Source organism: Chrysemys picta, chromosome 4 (genome assembly GCF_011386835.1).
Source record: "Chrysemys picta bellii isolate R12L10 chromosome 4, ASM1138683v2, whole genome shotgun sequence".
Taxonomy (NCBI): Eukaryota; Metazoa; Chordata; order Testudines; family Emydidae; genus Chrysemys; species Chrysemys picta.
Window position 1 is genome coordinate 149,590,314 of NC_088794.1, and position 18,077 is coordinate 149,608,390.

Sequence of the window (18,077 nt, forward strand, 5' to 3'; positions counted from 1 at the left end):
ACTCAATGAATTCAGTCTGATGACATTTTATATTGACAGGCATTGATTCATTAAAGCACTTGTGTGTGTGCTTAAGTCAACAAAGCACTTAAGACCTGCTTAAAGCGAAGTACGTGCTTAAGTGCTCTGCTGACCTGGGGTTGGTTGTGGGGCCAATCATATGAGGTGCTAGGTACCCTCAGTTTCCAGTATTCAGCACCTCACAGGATTGGGCCTAGTAGGAGTTAGGACCATGAAACATTTTTGTATGTTGTCTGTCAGGTTGGAAATAGTGCCTAGCACTGTGACAGACCAAGATGCCCTGATGACCGAGCAGGCAGTCATCCCCACTGTTCCTCGACCAGCAGTCTCAAACTTAAAACCTACAGTCAATATATAACCCCGCTGGAACTCCACCCACCCTGCCGCCACTCTGCTCTAGGCCCTTCTTTTCTGGAGCTGCCAGGAGTGGATTTTGGGTCTGATTTTTTAAAAATATTTTCTTTTCTTTTTGTTTAAGGTTGATCGTCACAGGGTAACTTTTATTTATATTCTGGTGGGTTGGGTAGAAGGGGGTGTCAATGCTTCAAGTGTCATTATGAAAGCCCCACTGTGAAACCTTGATATAAAATGTAAAAATAGAATATATCCGATATAATGTCTGCATCGAATACCTTCTGTAGATCTCCAGCAGTGTTTAAAGCCGGGTAGGTTTATATTTTTCACATTTTACTGCCGTAGTGGAGTTGCCATTTGCCAGGCCCCTTTTTAGGGCCTGAGGAATTTCCAAAGAGCCCTCCCTCTGCTCCCTCTCCTCAGGGACCCTTGGGAGTCCCTTGTAGACTATCCTCAGCCCTCCCCTGAAACTGGGTCAGTAGCCCAAAGTCATTCAAAATACTCCCCAGTATCCCCAAAATAAGGTCCATCATACTAAGCCCATAGTTCATATCTGTCTCCAATGCTGTCATCCCCGCAGACCTTATTCTGCTCAGCAGGTTAGCCGAATTCTGGCTTAGGCTTCCTACCTCTTCTGCGAGCTCCCTGTTTTGAGAGGAAAGGTGACGTATAGATTACCCTCCTTGTGAAAACCGATCCTGATTGGCTGGATGGCTAGCTTGGCTCAGAAACTGGACGAACCAGGAAGAAAGGAGGTTGTCCCAGGGAATTAGTGGGACGGGAAGATCCCAGGAGACTCACTTTAAGGGTCAGGGATCAGGAACCCTGCCCTACCCTATACCACAAGGCTCCTGGGCCCTTAAAGTGACAGTATCCTGGGATCATCCCATCCCGCTGCTAACTTCCTGGGACTACCACCACCTCTTCCCCTTTCTGCTGCTTTCTAAGCCTGTGTTTACACCGACATCCCTGGAATGGGGTCTTCTGGTCCTCCTTAGGCTTCATGGTTCCTTACCATGCTGGGGCCTGTGTCACTAGTTGCTCACACCAGGATGCCATGCAGAGAAGTCTGTCTCATTGTTACCTTAGTGCTCCCACAGCTGATAATTGCATCTCATTGTTCTCTCTCATCTTCGATGGTCTTTGGGGAACAGGGGGGACATTCTTCTAATTACGTGTTCGTACAGTCTCTAGCCCAATGGGGTCCTGACCCCTGATTTGGACCCTGGGGACCCACTAAAATACAAATGGAAAAAAAAGTTTCTTTAATCAAGTATTGGCTAATTTGGCGATTGTAAACTCTTGTGGGTGTGGACCTGGTCTTGGTATCTGTCTACGGGTCTGGTGTGTTGAAACAAAGGGGAGCTGTAATGAATAAATCACAATTTCACAGAGGGCGGGGAGATCATGGAAATGCCCACAAACCATGATTTTCTCAATGTTTTAAAAAGGAAAAAGGCCCCAGCAAAATCTTTAATAGCAAAGTTTACCTTAGCTAGTCAAGTCCAAGGAGGGTATGAATTTTACAAGTAATGTTAGTATTGACTAAATGTACTTGTAAAATTCACCACCCCCCCTTTGAAATTGACTAAACTTAATTGTAAAATTCATTCTGTGCAAACTCTGTGATGTTCAGTACTTTGCCATTTACTGTCATGAATTTTATAAAAAATAGTCTTTACACAGGGCACTAATAATGAACACAGATTTCACATTCGTCTGTTCCCTATACGTAAATCAATTATAGCATTTTTAGATGTCCTCTTGAGGTCCCTTCCACGCCTACATTTCTATGATTTCCTGGAAAACGATTTATAAAACAGGATGCATATAAGTGAAAAACACTGTGTGTATGTATTTATGGGTGTGCACACCAATGCAAAGAAACGTCATCATGACTTTTTCAGCTTTGCTGCAATTTATTTTTAAAATGTAGAAACATTTTGTAGTGCAGGTGAGTGAAGGACTTGGAGGCCAGTGTGTGTGTCCTTCAAAAATGGCTGTTGCCTGGATATTTTAAAAATAGTGTTAGCTTTTAATGCTGAGAGGCTCGTTTGGTTGAATTTGAACCCTGAGTCTGATTCATATTTATTTTGAAAGTTTGTCACTTTGCTCTTTACTGACAAATGCATTGATAAATGAATCATTTCTCCAAAGAAACCAAAACTCACTTCCCACCTTTAAGGCTCTGATCCTGCACCACTGATGTCAAAGGGAATGTAGTCACTGATTTCAGCGGAAGCAGTATCAGATTCTAACTGCCTGGATATCCATCTGTGGGCAACAAGTGGCCCTGTCCCGAGTGCTTTGGCTTTATTAGAAAGTACTACTACAATTAATATATGGATTCCAGCCTAGGCTGGTTTTTGCATGATTGTTGATCATTTAATGACTGTACACTATGAGCTCAACAAAGATATAAATAATAACCTGCCGTGCAAGACAAACAGGTGCCTTGGTACCTGTTTGTACACCAGCTCTGTTGGGCTAGACAAATAGCTTGCGGATGGGTTAGTAGAAGTTTCAGGCCTGGTCTACACAGCAGAGTTAGGTTGACGTAAGGCAGCTTACGTCGACCTAACTGTAAGCGTCTACACTAAAATGTAGCTCCCGCTGATTGTAAGTCGCCCACTACATCGACTTAACTCCACCTCCGCGTGCGGCATAGCGCTTAGGTCGATGTAGTTAGTGCGACGCAGTGTTCCTGTAGACACTGAATTACTAACATCGCCTGTTGGCTGTCAGTCCCATGTGGGACTCGCAGCTGGAGCCCCTCTGCCCTAGGCTGACAGCCAGACAAATATGAAATAATAACAACCACGAAACTGACAAGAATGTCAATTTCACTGTTTGTAGGCTCCCTGCCCTGGAGCTGGGAACCTAACAGCCCCTGCAGATGGGGCTTAGGGCTGCTAAAGCGGTGTGGAGAGCCTCAGTCCTCAGAATCCTGCCTCCAGCTGGGCACTTGCAGGCTGGCTGCTGTGTTGCAGGTAACCTGCCAGCCCCACGCTCCGGCTGTGAGCCCCATGGCAGGCTGCCAGCTTGGGCTGCCAGCCCCAGGCTGGGGAGGGCTCCAGCTGTCAGTGCTCCATTTCTGTTGGTGGAAGCGCTTCTGGTGAGGACATGCACCATTGACAGAAGGAGCATAGTGTGGATGTAAAACGCTGCTTTAATTACTGCTGGGGCTGTAGGTTGACTTAAGTCAACTTAATTTTGTAGTGTTGACAAGCCCTTATTGGAGAAATGTGGCCCAACTCACTGCAGTATGTTGGTTTAAATTCTTCCAGAACTCTCTTGTTCTTCACTTGTTTGGTATAAGTTGAAGATGAAAATGGAAAAAAAAAAACTAGTTCAGTGATCTGCAGGTGTTAAGACTGTGAGCAATCAGTGTTTGAGAGACCTATTGCTAATGTTTCAGGAATGGCAAATATGTTACATTTGGAGTCAGATCAAAGTATACGCTGGCAGGTGGCTCATTCACATACATTCCCTGCAAGCAACACCAGCATTGTCTCCTAGTGACACTAATTTGAATGGCTTTGTCATGTCATATTTCTGGTCCTTTGCCATATCGTTTAATCTCTGCTGTTACGGTTAATGTACCCTTTCACTTTCAGTTAGTTAAAGCAAAGAAAAGAGAATGTAGACTTTCCATTTAGCCCACAATGGAGCTTTTAATTTCCCCACACATGACAGCTCAGGAATCCAGACTAAAACTCATGCAGTCCAAACTATTCTGTAGAATTTACCAGGTGCTTTTCTGTCACTATGGCTGTGGCTTAAGTGAATTGTGAATGCCAGAAATGTGACAGCTTAGGTTGGAATATGTCTTTTGGGGAAGAATTTCAGGAGCTTAGACTACAAAATATGAGGAAAGCCACATTTCATCATGCTGTGTGATTTTCTTTTTTTTTCTTTTTTTTCTTCCAATGCTGGAACACAGGGAGAGTACAAAAATAGGTGACAATTGCTTTACTTAGTGCCAGGATAGATGGAGAGAGATTTCTTTCCCACATGGTAAGGGCTGCAATTTGGACTCAGCCCATATGACTGCCTGTGATAAATTAACTTGCAGATCCCATGACTTAACAGTTCAAAACCACGTGTGAATCTATTAAATGTATTAATGTATTAAAAATACTAACATAGCAGGATTGTGCTTTATAGACATTAGTAAAGAGGCATCTCCAGGGGATAATTGTATATTTGGGAGTTTTGTCTTCTGTCACTTAATTTTGTTCTGTGGCATGTCCTCTTGGATGGATACAGTTTTATGTTAGGAGTCAGGACTTTTTACCTTGGGCATCTAGGAGTTGTAGAAATATAGACCATTTGTCATGAAGGGCTTGATTGTGCTCCATTGAAGGCAGTAGTAAAGCTCTCGTTGATTTACTTAGAAGATCAGGCCCTTTGTAAACAGAAAAATGGGTTAGTATATATGTGCCTGTTTAATTTATATCCAGTGGACATCCTTAAAAACGTGCAATATATTGCTTTCCTTGTGGCATTACCTAAACCTCGTTCATGGCTTTCATCAACCTAACCAAGGCCTTTGACTCTATCAATCATGATGCCCTATGGAAGGTGCTGTGTAGGTTTGGCTGTCCCCAGAAATTCATTTCCATCTTCAGACTACTCCATGATGGGATGACTGCCACCATTCTGTGCAACAGCTCAGAGACCAAACCATTTATCATCCACACTGGTGTCAAGCAGGGCTGGGTCATTGCTCCAACACTCTTCTCCATTTACCTTGCCGTGATCCTGAGTCTCATCCACGACTGTCTTCCTGATGGAATCGGGATTGAGTATTGCATGGATGGCCAACTCCTCAAACTCCGATGTCTCCAAACAAAATCTAAGATCATGAGAATTGACATCACTGATGTCTTCGGTTGTAATGATTGCGTCATCCTCACATACACAGAGGCCGACCTGCAAAGCACCTTAAATCTTTTTGCAGATGCCTATCGCAGCCTGGGTGTCTCTCTCAACATCAGGAAAACCAAGGTACTCTACCAGCCCTCACCTGCACAAATTATTCTTTGTACTCCACAAATCACCATCAGCGGAGAACCCCTGGAGAATGTGGACCATTTTCCGTACCTTGGCAGCCACCTCTCCTAAACAGCCAGCATTGTCACAGAAATTGAATACAGGATCCTCTGTGCCAGCACATCCTTTGGAAGACCACTCAACGAGTCTTCAATGATAGGGAGGTGAAGGCAGTTGTCATCCCCACCCTTCTCTATGGATGTGAGACCTGGGTAACCTACAGACGACATCTCAAGTGGCTGGAGTGGTTCCAGCAGCGCTGGCTCAGGAAGATTTTCAGGATCAGCTGGGAAGACCGACGCACTAACATCCGTGTTCTCTCTGCAGCCAACATCAGCAGTGTAGAAGCACAGGTCATGAAACACCAACTCCGCTGGGCTGGCCACTGTGTTATGCCTGACACTCGCCTCCCGAAGCAAGTGCTCTTCTCTCAGTTAAGTCAGGGAAGAAGGGCTCGCGGAGGGCAGCGGAAGCGTTTCAAAGACTTACTGAAAGTAAAAAGGGAGGCATCAGCCCAACGAACTGGGAGGACTCAGCACAGAACAGAACACGGTGCTGGCACCACACCATACGCCAAGCCACAGCTCACTTTGAGGAGAGCAGACGTGCTCATGAGACAGAGACGCGACAAAGGAGGAAAGAAAGGGCACAATGCTCCAGCCACCAACTGTGTCTCCTCCAAGATCACACCTGTCACTTCTGTGGGAAAATCTGCAGGGCATGAATTGGGCTCCTCAGCTACTTAAAAACCCACCAGTGAACCCCCTTGGCAGAAATCATCCTCGCATCGAGGGATAGCCGAAGAACACCTGTACCTCGAATGAGGAATTTTTACACATCTCACAGTAACTGCTTCATGGAACCCACTGTTTTAAAAGCATCTACATATGCTAAGATTTTAATCTGTATTTGTATTCTAAATGTTGTAGGGTTCCAGCAATGTCTGATGTGTTGAAACAAAGGGGCGATATAATGATCACAGGTTGCACGTTTGTCTGTGTCCTCTATTTAAATGAAGGATAACATTTTTGTATATTTCCTGGAAAAGGATTTATAAAACGGGATGAAAAGCAGTTATGGGTCTGGGGGTTTATGGGTTTGGCGGCCAACGTAAAAAAATAGACCTTTGGGCTTTGTTACAAGTCTTTTAAAATGCAGAAAAATCTTGTAATGCTGAAGTGCAGGTCGGTGAAGAACTTGGAATCCAGGGTATTTGTCCTTCAAAGAGACTGCTGCATGGATATTGAAACCATCCGGCTAGTATTTAATGCTGATAGATTTATTTGGTTGAATTTGAATGTTCAGTCTGATTCATATTTATTGTCGTCTTTCCTGACAGTTTAGCTCCAAATGCAGATGAATCATTTCACCAAAGAAACTAAAAACCACTTCCCACCTTTAAGGCCCTGATCCTGCACCACTGACGTCAATGGCAGTGTAGTCACTGACGGCAGTGGAAGCAGGATCAGGCTCTGTTTGTCTGGGGGGAAGCAAGAAGCCCTGTTCTAAGTGCTTTGGGTTTATTAGAAGTACAGTTGTGATTACTCTGGGGCGAATACCTGGGCCGGTCTTTTCCTCACTGGTGATGGGCTCATGACTGTAGGCTACGAACTCACCAAAGACATAAATAATACCCTGTGCTTGAACTCTTGAGAGAGATCTCAGCACTACATATAATCCCTACTTACATAATTTAGCAAGTGTACTGTCTTATTCTTTCCTCTAAGGATCCTTAACTGGTGAAGAGTGGAGTATTGAGTTTCACGAGCCCTGCGATGAGCATGTATGTATTCAGGCCAAAGAGGTGGTTGGCTTGCCAACAGGTGTAAGTGCAGCAAAATGAAGGTGTTGCTTACCCTATTGATATGCCAGCATTGGGAACAACCATAGGAGTTTATCTACATTTTTCTTTCTTACCTTTTCCTTTGCCCAAATTCCCTTCCCTTGATCAAAAACCTCCTGGTTGTGTCTCACTGCTTCTGTATCAGCAGTGTGTGGAAACTGTGTCCTTTGTCAATTGCTTGCTTCTTTGAGAAGGCCTGATTGGTGATTGAGTGGCAGAGCCAGAACTAAAACCCAGGAGTTCCTGGTTCCCGGGCCCTGACCACACGTCTAACTGAGCCATGTGACTGGTAGGCAGGCGGCGTGGTAGATAATTGGCCAGGGCATTCCCAGGCAATCAGAGTTTGAAGGAAGGCAGGCTGCACGATTGTACAAGTGATTTGAATTTCCCCGAGCTCTAGAGCGAACCTGGAGCTGATGCAGGCACAAACTGAGGTAACCGGGGTGCTGGCCTTGCGTAGACTCCCCAAAAGCATAGTTGTCCATCTGAAGATCTGAAAAAAAGCTCTGGCAGTGGATAGGCTGGAGGTGATGTCCTGCCACAGACTGAATTAAATTGCTGCTGACCAATACTAGCTCTGACCAGGTTGCAATATGTTACAGTTCATAACCCTGGGGCTGCAAAACATGCGAGCCAGGCCATGACGGAGTGCACCTAATGCCCTCCGTATGTCCCCTGCTCATGCCCTCCGTTAGCTGGCTTCATAATGCGTGTGCATCCTAGCCGTGTCACTACAGGCACTGGGGTTCGTTCTCCGGCTGTTCTCTTCTAAAAGCCGAGATGTGTTCTGGGCACCGCACCACGTTATGATCTAGGGCACTCCAGTCAAGTTCGACTTGGACAGCCCCCACTGGGATGCATTGCGTCATTTAAGTCTTCATGTCTGTCACCAAGGTAAGACGCTGATTCATCAACAGGTGATGAGACGACACGAGGCTAGGCTGTGCTACCTGAGATGAAATAACACAGTAGGCAGGGCTGGCTCCAGGGTTTTGGCTGCCCCAAGCAGCCAAACAAAAAAAGCCGCAATTGTGATCTGCGGCGGCAATTTGGCGGGAGGTCCGAGCGGGAGTGTGGGACCATCCGCTGAATTGCCGCCGAACAGCTGGACGTGCCGCCCCTCTCCGAAGTGGCCGTCCCAAGCACCTGCTTGGTAAGCTGGTGCCTGGAGACGGCCCTGACAGTAGGTGTCACCTCCAGCTCTCGCCCTGCCTTGGGACCATCACCTCTCTCTGTCTCACCGCCTGGGCATTCCTGGCCTCTCTCCTCTCGCCCACCTCTTCTCTGTGGGGGACAAGGGCTGCCTCTGTTTGTGAACTTAGGTGCTCTACCCACGCCATGTTCGGAGAATGCTTTAGTCGCGGGGCTGTATATTAGCACTACTTAGACAGCAAGCTCTTTGGGGCGGGGACCGTCTCTTTGTCATGTTTGTAAGTGCCCAGAACAAGGGGGACACTGGGGCCCCTAGGCTCTGCCACAATGCAAATAGTAAATAATAGAAAGTGCCAGGCAAGGAAAGGGAGCTGTCCTGGGAGGTAAGCAGGGAAGCGGCCCCTCGCCATGGCAGGGCCTGCTGAGCTTGTGGTTCTAATTGTTGTATTAAATCTCTGACTCATCTGGCTTGGAGCAGGCTGACAACGTGCATAGTACACAATTTAATGTGCTGTGGTGGTGCTTGGATACAAATGCAAATAATCACATGTTTCAGATAGTTGGAGCACCAACCATGCCCATTAACTTCACTCGCTGGAATATGAATTCTGAGTCTCTGCTGCTCATACTTAGCCTAATTGATTAAACACGGGAGTGACTTTCCTGCTAGCACCATAATATCTGCAGCCATTTTCCCAGGGCATAGATTTCCCCCTCCAATAAAAGAAAGTCATCAGTTACTGTCTCAATCCTGATCTCTTTTGTCTTTTCCTACCTGCCTCTTAACTTTGCTCAACTTCACTGTTTAAAGATCAGAACGAAGTATACAACTGGGAGGTGCTACCCTGACCTGATTTATGGCCGCTGCTGATTGGTCAAGCTAGTTCATGCTGTCTTGGCTAGATCAGTACAGCAGGGGCTTTGGAATTGTGTTCATCTGACAATTTTACTGACAACTTGCCAGTAGCCTGAGGGCCATAATGAATGAGATGGAGCCGATTACAGTCAGGCTTATCTTTTAATAAAGGGGCGTACCCCAGAGAGGCTACAGATTGCAGTGTGTTTGCTGTCTTGATTGGGAAATGGTATTTGTTTTCGTAAATCCTTGTGCTGTGGTGATGGGCACTTTCTAAACGTGTGTAATAATAATGAAGGTCATGCCATGCCTCTGTGTGGGAAGTGGATGGTCTCGGGCATCATTGCCAAGTTCATTCAACTTGCGGGCTTCGCTTTGGTCATCCTGAGAAATGGCTCTTTTAGTTCCACACCATGACCTGAGCCTGCTAGTTGTTTTTATGGTCCTCTGGTATTTGCTTTCAGCAGAGACAGCCTTCCCTGAACACCCGCAAATGAAGATCTAGTGCTGTGAATTCTGATTATGACCTCGGTGACAGGGCTGGGATAAGTAACCGTGGCAGGGCACTAGTGTAGCGTCTCATCAGCTGGGTGGTTTAGCACCATGTGGTGAAGATACTGGTTACTAGTGATATAACTTGTGTTGTGGTACCACCCACAAGCTCCAGCCCAACCAGAGCCCCATTGTGCGAGGTGTTGTATTGAGACATAGCAAGAATCATTGAAGATCAGGGTTGGAAGAGACCCCAGGAGGTCATCTAGTCCAACCCACTGCTCAAAGCAGGACAAACCCCAACTAAATCATCCCAGCCAGGGCTTTGTGAAGCCTGATCTTAAAAACCTCTAAGGATGGAGATTCCACCCCCTCCCTAGGTAACCCATTCCAGTGCTTCACCACCCTCCTATTGAAATAGTGTTTCCTAATATCCAACATAGACCTCCCCCATTGCAACTTGAGACCATTACTCCTTGTTCTGTCATCTACTATCACTGAGTACAGCCGAGCTCCATCCTCTTTGGAACCCCCTTCAGGTAGTTGAAGGCTGCTATCAAATCTCCCCCCACTCTTCTCTTCTGCAGCCTAAACCAGCCCAGTTCCCTCAGCCTCTCCGCGTGAGTCATGTGCTCCAGACCCCTAATAATTTTTGTTGCCCTCCGCTGGACTCTTTCCAATTTGTCCACATCCTTCTTGTAGTGGGGGGCCCAAAACTGGATGCAATATTCCTGATGTGGCCTCACCAATGCCGAATAGAGGGGAATAATCACTTCCCTTGATCTGCTGGCAACACTCCTACTAATGCAGCCCAATATGCCGTTAGCCTTCTTGGCAACAAGGGCACACTGCCGACTCATATCCAGCTTCTATCCACTGTAATCCCCAGGTCCTTTTCTGCAGAACTGCTGCTTAGCCAGTCGGTCCCCAGCCTGTAGCAGTGCATGGGATTCTTCCGTCCTAAGTGCAGGACTCTGCACTTGTCCTTGTTGAACCTCATCAGATTTCTTTTAGCCCAATCCTCCAATTTATCTAGGTCACTCTGTATCCTATCCCTGCCCTCCAGCGTATCTACCTCTCCCCCCAGCTTAGTGTCATCCGCAAACTTGCTGAGGGTGAAATCCATCCCATCATCCAGATCATTAATTAACATGTTGAACAAAATCGACCCTTGGGGCACTCTGCTTGATACCAGCTGCCAACTAGACATTGAGCCATTGATCACAACCCGTTGAGCCCAACAATCTAGCCAGCTTTCTATCCACCGTATAGTGCATTCATCCAATCCATACTACTTTAACTTGCTGGCAAGAATACTGTGGGAGACGGTATCAAAAGCTTTGCTAAAGTCAAGGTATATCACGTCCACCGCTTTCCCCATATCCAGAGCCAGTTATCTCATCATAGAAGGCAATCAGGTTGGTCAGGCATGACTTGTTCTTGGGGAATCCATGTTGACTGTTCCTGATCACCTTCCTCTCCTCCAAGTGCTTCAGAATGGATTCCTTGAGGACCTGCTCCATGATTTTTCTGGGGACTGAGGTGAGGCTGACTGGCCTGTAGTTCCCCAGGCTCTCCTTCTTCCCTTTTTTAAAGATGGGCACTATATTTGCCTTTTTCCAATCGTCCAGGACCTTCCCTGATCGCCACAAGTTTTCAAAGATAATGGCCAATGGCTCTGCAATCACATCAGCCAGCTCCCTCAGCACCCTTGGATGCATTGCATCCGGCCCCATGGACTTGTGCATGTCCAGCTTTTCTAAATAGTCCTTAACCTGTTCTTTCACCACTGAGGGCTGCTTGCCTCCTCCACATACCGTGCTGCCCAGTGCAGCAGTCTGGGAGCTGACCTTGTCTGTGAAGACTGAGGCAAAAACTGCATTGAATACTTCAGCTTTTCCCACATCATTTGTCATTAGGTTGACTCCCCCATTCAGTAAGGGTCCCACACTTTCCCTGATCATCTTCTTGTTGCTAACATACCTATAGAAACCCTTCTTGTTACCCTTCACATCCTTTGCTAGCTGCAACTCCAATTGTGCTTTGGCCTCCCTGATGACACCCCTGCATGCTTGAGCAATATTTTTATACTCCTCCCTAGTCATCTGTCTAAGTTTCCACTTCTTGTAAGCTTCTTTTTTGTGTTTAGGCTCACCGAAGATTTCGCTGTTCAGCCAAGCTGGTCGCCTGCCATATTTGCTATTCTTTCTGCACATCGGGATGGTTGGTTCCTGCACCCTCAATAAGGCTTCTTTAAAATATGCCAACTCACCTGGAGTCTTTTCCTCCTCATATTAGTCTCCTAGGGGATCCTGCCCATCAGTTCCCTGAGGGAGTCTAAGTCTGCTTTTCTGAAGTGCAAGGTCCATATTCTGCTGCTCTCCTTTCTTCCCTTTGTCAGACAGTCACTGCCCCAAGGAGCTTCCAATCTAACCAGACAAAGGTGGGAGGAAGGAAGTATTATCCCTATTTTACAAATGGAGAACTGAGGCACAGAGTAGATTGAGTGGCTATCCCAACGTCACCCAGAGCGTCCATGACAGAGCTGGGAACTGACCCCACATTTCCCGAGTTCCCAGATCACTGCCATAACTACTTGATCTTTATGGTGTTTTTTAAGTCGGGGGGAGGGGGAATTTGACAAATCACTGCAAACGAAATCCAGGCCACTTGGCTGAAGATCCCATCATTTGCTTGGTTTGTTTTTCAACAGGGAGGGGAGCCCGAACGATTGAAGCAGAAGAATGATGTGGAACTTGCAAAATGATGAAGCGAGAGAGACTGAAATCGCAAGCTGCTTGTGAGCAGTCTGAAGCTCTGTCACAGCCAGGCGTCTCTAATGAGGACGGTGTCCTACACTGCTTATGTGCCTAGCTTGAAAGGGAGAACGTTGAATGCCAAAGCTGAGCTGGTCTGTCTGTGTCTATGTATGGAATTCCTGACGGGAAACTATCCAGCCACCACTGAAAGATTGATGGTGAGCAGTTTGCTACTGGGGATAGCTAGCTAAGTAGTTACCAATGCAAAACCGTTAATGCATTTTACCCTCTGCAACAAAAGTGCATTGACCAACTGTAGTAATGAATGAGGCTGTGGTAAGGTATTCAGCATGGCTCATGAAATGATTTTAATTTTATGCTGTCAGTCTGAAAGCGTATCCCGGCTCCTCAGCCAAACCCATCTAGGAATGACTGTCAGGAAAGACAGAGAATCTGATGGCAGTCCCATCGCCTTTTCTTCCCAAGCATGAGATGAAATAGACACTTGGGTGAAAAAAAAAATTTTTTTTTTTCAGTCAAGAAACATTGAAAGCAAAAGTGGAAATTTTCAAGAAAATTCACCCATTTAGGACAAGCTTGTGAAGTTCCTGAAGGCAGGTTTCTGTTGGGAACACCGGTGAACTTCCATCCTGGACTAAATGGGCAATCTCTGATGGAGGTGATATGTAGCTATTGTCCAGGACAGAATGTTGCCAGTTTCTATTTATTTGTACAGCTGTTGTTTTTTTAGGAAAATGGCAAAGCTGGGAAGCATGCCAGCAAACCCAGTCACCTTTTAGATACTGCTCCACACCCCAAGACCCTTCACTGTCTCTTCTCTCCAAAGCCAAGAGGCACCTGTGACTGCAAGGTGACTTTTGCCCTCAATGCTGCCCCAGTGGTCTCTGTCAGTGAGTCTAGACCCATCCCATCCCAGTGCAGAAGTTTGGCTCAGCCCAATCTTTGCAGTGTGACTGCGGGGTAGTGATGCAGCCGGTCAGCTGTGTGGTGGTGGAGTGCCCAATTGATTAGAGGGTGGACTGCGACCTCTTACTATCCTCGATGATGCAGTGGTCAGATGGTATCTAGATTATTGACTTGTGATGCCTATGGGAGAAATCACCTAGACAATGAAAGTAACGTACAGATCTGGGAGCTCGTCTTAATACACAGTTTTGAAAACCGCTTTCATGTGCATCTTAGGATGTCTAATATCCATAGCCCTAGTCCTCATTGCTAACCGAAATTAATACCCCACCAGGCTAAGCAGGAAATGAGTGTTGCACCTTCCCAGGCCTTCACCATCTGCTTTCTCTCGCACGAAGGGCAAGTATCAGCAGTTTGCTTGTGCTTCCTCAAGCAGAAACAGGTTTATACAACGTTGCAGAAAGAAGATGCATTCTTTGAGTGCCTAATAACTCCTGCCGTTGTCACGGAGAGCTCCTCCCTGGCTCGCTTGGCACAGAGAGATGTGACTGCTTCTTTACTTTATTGCTTTTCCTCAGTGATCAGGAAGCACCGGGCAGTGGGGAAAGGCAAGAGATCGGCATTGCCGCACTGTTTAACTCGCTGCCAATATCGCGTATGAAATCCTCCCCCAGGCACACTATAGGTGTGAGGAGGGACGGACTGGCTGCAGGCTGAGAGAGAACAAGTTACCCTCAGACACTTTTTGTGTCCTAGCTGCTGCCTGAGAGCCATGCTTCTCTTTCCGATTCCCCGTCCCGGCAGTCGGAAAGGAGATGAATTGATGACTAGGCCACCTGGCTCCTGTAGCTGCTTGCTAGCGCAGGAGTTCTGCTAAGTGATCTCACGTGACAGGGCTGGAGTATACACTAAGCTGTTTACAAAGCACCTTTGCCCTGGGAGCTGAAAGGTGAGTCATGAATGAGAGTGACTGAAGGCATTTGCACTGCAGTTGCTTTATCACAGTGATTGGGGCCCGGTGCTGTGGCAGGATTGGGCTGTCCAGTGTTAATCTCAGCATTGGAATCCCCGGAACAACTTCCTTAGACCCCGACAAGACAGAGGGAAAAGTCTCTTAGAGCATTGTCGGGGACTCAGAACCCAGACGGCACGGTTCGTTGTCTGACTGCAGAGAGACAGGCAACACCAGCAAGGTCCGGTGACAAGCTCTTTATTGAGGAGTGCACACAACCATAGAGAGCGGCCCGTCTCCAGAGAGAATCAGCCATGGTTTTAACAACTAGTAGGGTTATATAGACAGTTCCGTTGCGTCATAGTTAAAACAACCCAACCCCCCTTTATTAGTTAGAAAGCTTCTAATATTCATGCATATTTATCTTTTTTGACACTACAAACAATTCGTGATGCCTCAGCAACTTATCAGCTTTGTTGTCATGCACCAGAAACTAGGAGAAAGGAGGGAGTTAAGAACAGATGAAGAACAGAAACAGGGAGTGGAGACTGCAAGTCTCCATATGTCCAAACAAACTGTTCCTAGCACATCTGGTACAAGAATGCGCCCCCCCCCCCTTATCTCATTCTCCGCAGCTCAAGCAAGCATGTCCTCAGGTTTCACAGAGAGACAGGAATGGCCCAGCAACTACTGTTAGCCTCACTCTGGCGAAGCTGGCCAAACAACCTGTTCTATTCTCCATTTTCTTGGGCCTAACAGCATCAAGTCCCTTCCCGCCCAATGCAGGAATGTTCCCTACAGGACATTTACTTGACCCCCCAACTCCCTTTCCTTTTATATATCCGGCTTCAGTTTTCCCTTTCCGAACTCTGTCCTCACACCTCCTTGTAGTGCCCCCAACCACTCCTCTCTCTCCTTGGACTTGATGCTCTCCAGGGGTTTGTGGGTTGTCACCTCCTCGCTTCCCCCAGACCCAGTCATCATCTACTCAGCCCCTGCTCCTTTAACCCCCCAGCCCGATTGCTCTTGCTGCCCTTCACTGAATCCCCTTGCCCTTCCCAAGCCTGCCAGCCTGTTTCTAGCCGTGTGGCCCCCTGCTCCTTGGCTGTGGCCCAGGAGTGCACCACACGGCACAGCTCAGGCGGGGGGTGATGCAGCTTTATGCTCCCTTGATCCTGGGCCGGGCCCCTGGCAAGACGCAGAGCTGCCTGCAGGCTGTTTGAATTGACCCTGGACAGCAGCTGATTGGTAGGTGGAAAGGAACCCGTCTGGCCAGGATAGGGGTAGCATGGGAGCCAGCACTCTGGCTCTGGGCCCCCGGAGCAGCACATGCAATAGGGTGATTCCCCAGCTCCAGTTAAACCAGCCGTAGGGTCCCAGCCAAGGACCAGGGTCCCGGTGCCCCAGGCTGCGTGCACTATTCCAGGCGCAGGTCCCCTCACAGCCGTGTAGAGAAGGACTATGACCCTGCAACACAACGGCTTTTTTTTCATGGCAGCCACATTGCCTGGCAAACTCCAGTCTATTTCCCTGCCTACCCTTGCCCCCAGCCGTCCTGCAGCGTTGCTCCATCCCAGGGCTGTGTCCCCGAGCCCTGTTTGTCTAGGACCGCTGCTCCCTTGCGGCATTAGGATGCACTTTTCTGAGTTCATTCCCATTTAGTGTTTTCTGCCCTAGCGCTGGATGTATTGGACGCTTAAATTGTTGATGCCGGCTGCGTCCAGCCCAGAGAATGGACGCCTGTCTCCTCCCTGGGCTGCAGAGTAGGGCAGCTCCTGGCAGGATCGTCTCTTTCTCGAAAGACCTTTCCAAGTAACGGTTCCCATGAAAAATCCTTGTGTCTTATCCGTTTAAACTTCCCGTATAGTTTCCTTATACAAGGAACACTAAAGAAAGACAAAAGCCAGCAAAGAAAGGCCTGGATCAGCCACAAAGGACTCGGGGGAAAACACTTGCTTTGGAGGTTAAATGGATCCAAAAAGTTTCTAATGCTGATTTACAGCTAGCAGGGAGTGTCGGGGCTTAGAAAGTGAGTGTGTCTTCCCTGTGGTGAGTGCGTCCTGATGGACTTACAAGCTGCCATTTTAAGAGCGTAGGTGGTGGTGTGTGTGTGTGTGTGGGGGGTCCTGTTCCTGCTTGCAGGCTAGAGGCGATCATGTGATCTGCGTCTTTCTTCAGCAGTCTCCAAAGAGCCAGGTGGGCTGGATTGTGCCTCTGCCTTAGGGAGCAGCCTGCTTTATCGCTCTCTTTTTTTGATTCCCGTGTGCTATCGTTCTGGATTCTGAGAACAAGTTGTTACATTGCAGCCTCCCAGCAAGACCTTTAGATTAAAAAAACCACCAAACTTCTCCGTCTGTGTGCTGTGAACCTAGCAGTGGAGACACAAGCCGACCCAGGGCCTGAGCTGCACGGCCCTTTGAAGATTTGAAAAGTGATTCACACTGCGAAGGCAAATGTCCTGAAGCTCTGTGTCCTCCAAGCCTCTTTCCCTTGGATCTTCTGCTTTGAACCCCTGTTCTTGGCACGTTCTGCAGCCTCCACTGGCAAACGTTACATGGCACCTGAGACAGAACGGTAGCTGTGGGAAGGGGCGTGGGCGAGCAGCCTGCAGAGCTCAGACGGGCTGCCGAACAGCAGTGCTATTTATGGTGCAGGCTCTGAAAACAGACACGTGTGCGGTGCTGGGAGAAATCCCCAGCAGCTCTGAAAGCAGCTGGAGGCCCGGCCCCCGGCATGTAGCTGAGTTCTAACCTGCTGCGTGCGCTAGGCAGCACCTTCCCCCCGAGAGGGCTGCATGGTAGTACCCAAAGGAGGCTCTGCCCCGTTTGTTGGGGGCAGACCATGGAGGTGAGCAGGCTGGCAGGCTTGCACGGCTCTTGTGACTCGCCGGCCTCCAGAAAAGCAGCCCCCTGCGGTATAAGAAGCTCTGTTGGAACCTGCCATATTTAAGTTGTAATGTATTTTAAAAGGCAATCTGGGTCCACGTCCGGCCTGAGCCATAACAGAGCAAGGAATAAATACCAGGGCCCACATTTCTGCTGTGAACATATGGGACTGAGGAGTTCTGAGAGCGGGGTGGGAATTGGGGCCCTAGTCCTGCAGGGAGTCCCCAGGGACAGTGATGGGGCTTGGCGTGGGTGCACCATCTGGAGCAGGATTGAGGTTTTCGCTTGTACTGTAGCATTCTTTATTGGTGTTACACTAGCGCCTCGTGATGGACCAGGGTCCCATGTGCCAGGTGCTGTACAAACAAACACAGAACAAAGACTACTCCAGAGATTACAAGAATATAACTCTAATTGCAAGGGGGAAGCTAAAAGTCCAGGGCATTTTTTTAATCCCCTCCTGAGGAGGGAGTTCATCATGGCCTTGGGGAAGAAATCCATTCTTGGCGTCCAGCTCCGCATCTTTTGGGAATACTTTAGTTGTTCATTGCCTTTGACTCCTCTCTGCTGTCTTCCCCCAGCTCCCCTGCTGTGAGGAACAGCTCCCAACAAGCCCATGAGCACAAAGAACTAGCCCGCTCTTCGGAGCGTTGCCATTTCTTACTCATGATTCGAGTTCAAGTTTATCTTCCAACATAAATTAATCCACCGACAATAACGATTGACATCAGCAGTGATTCAAGCCTGCAGTTCAGCCTCTGCCTTCTCCTAGGAACGGCTG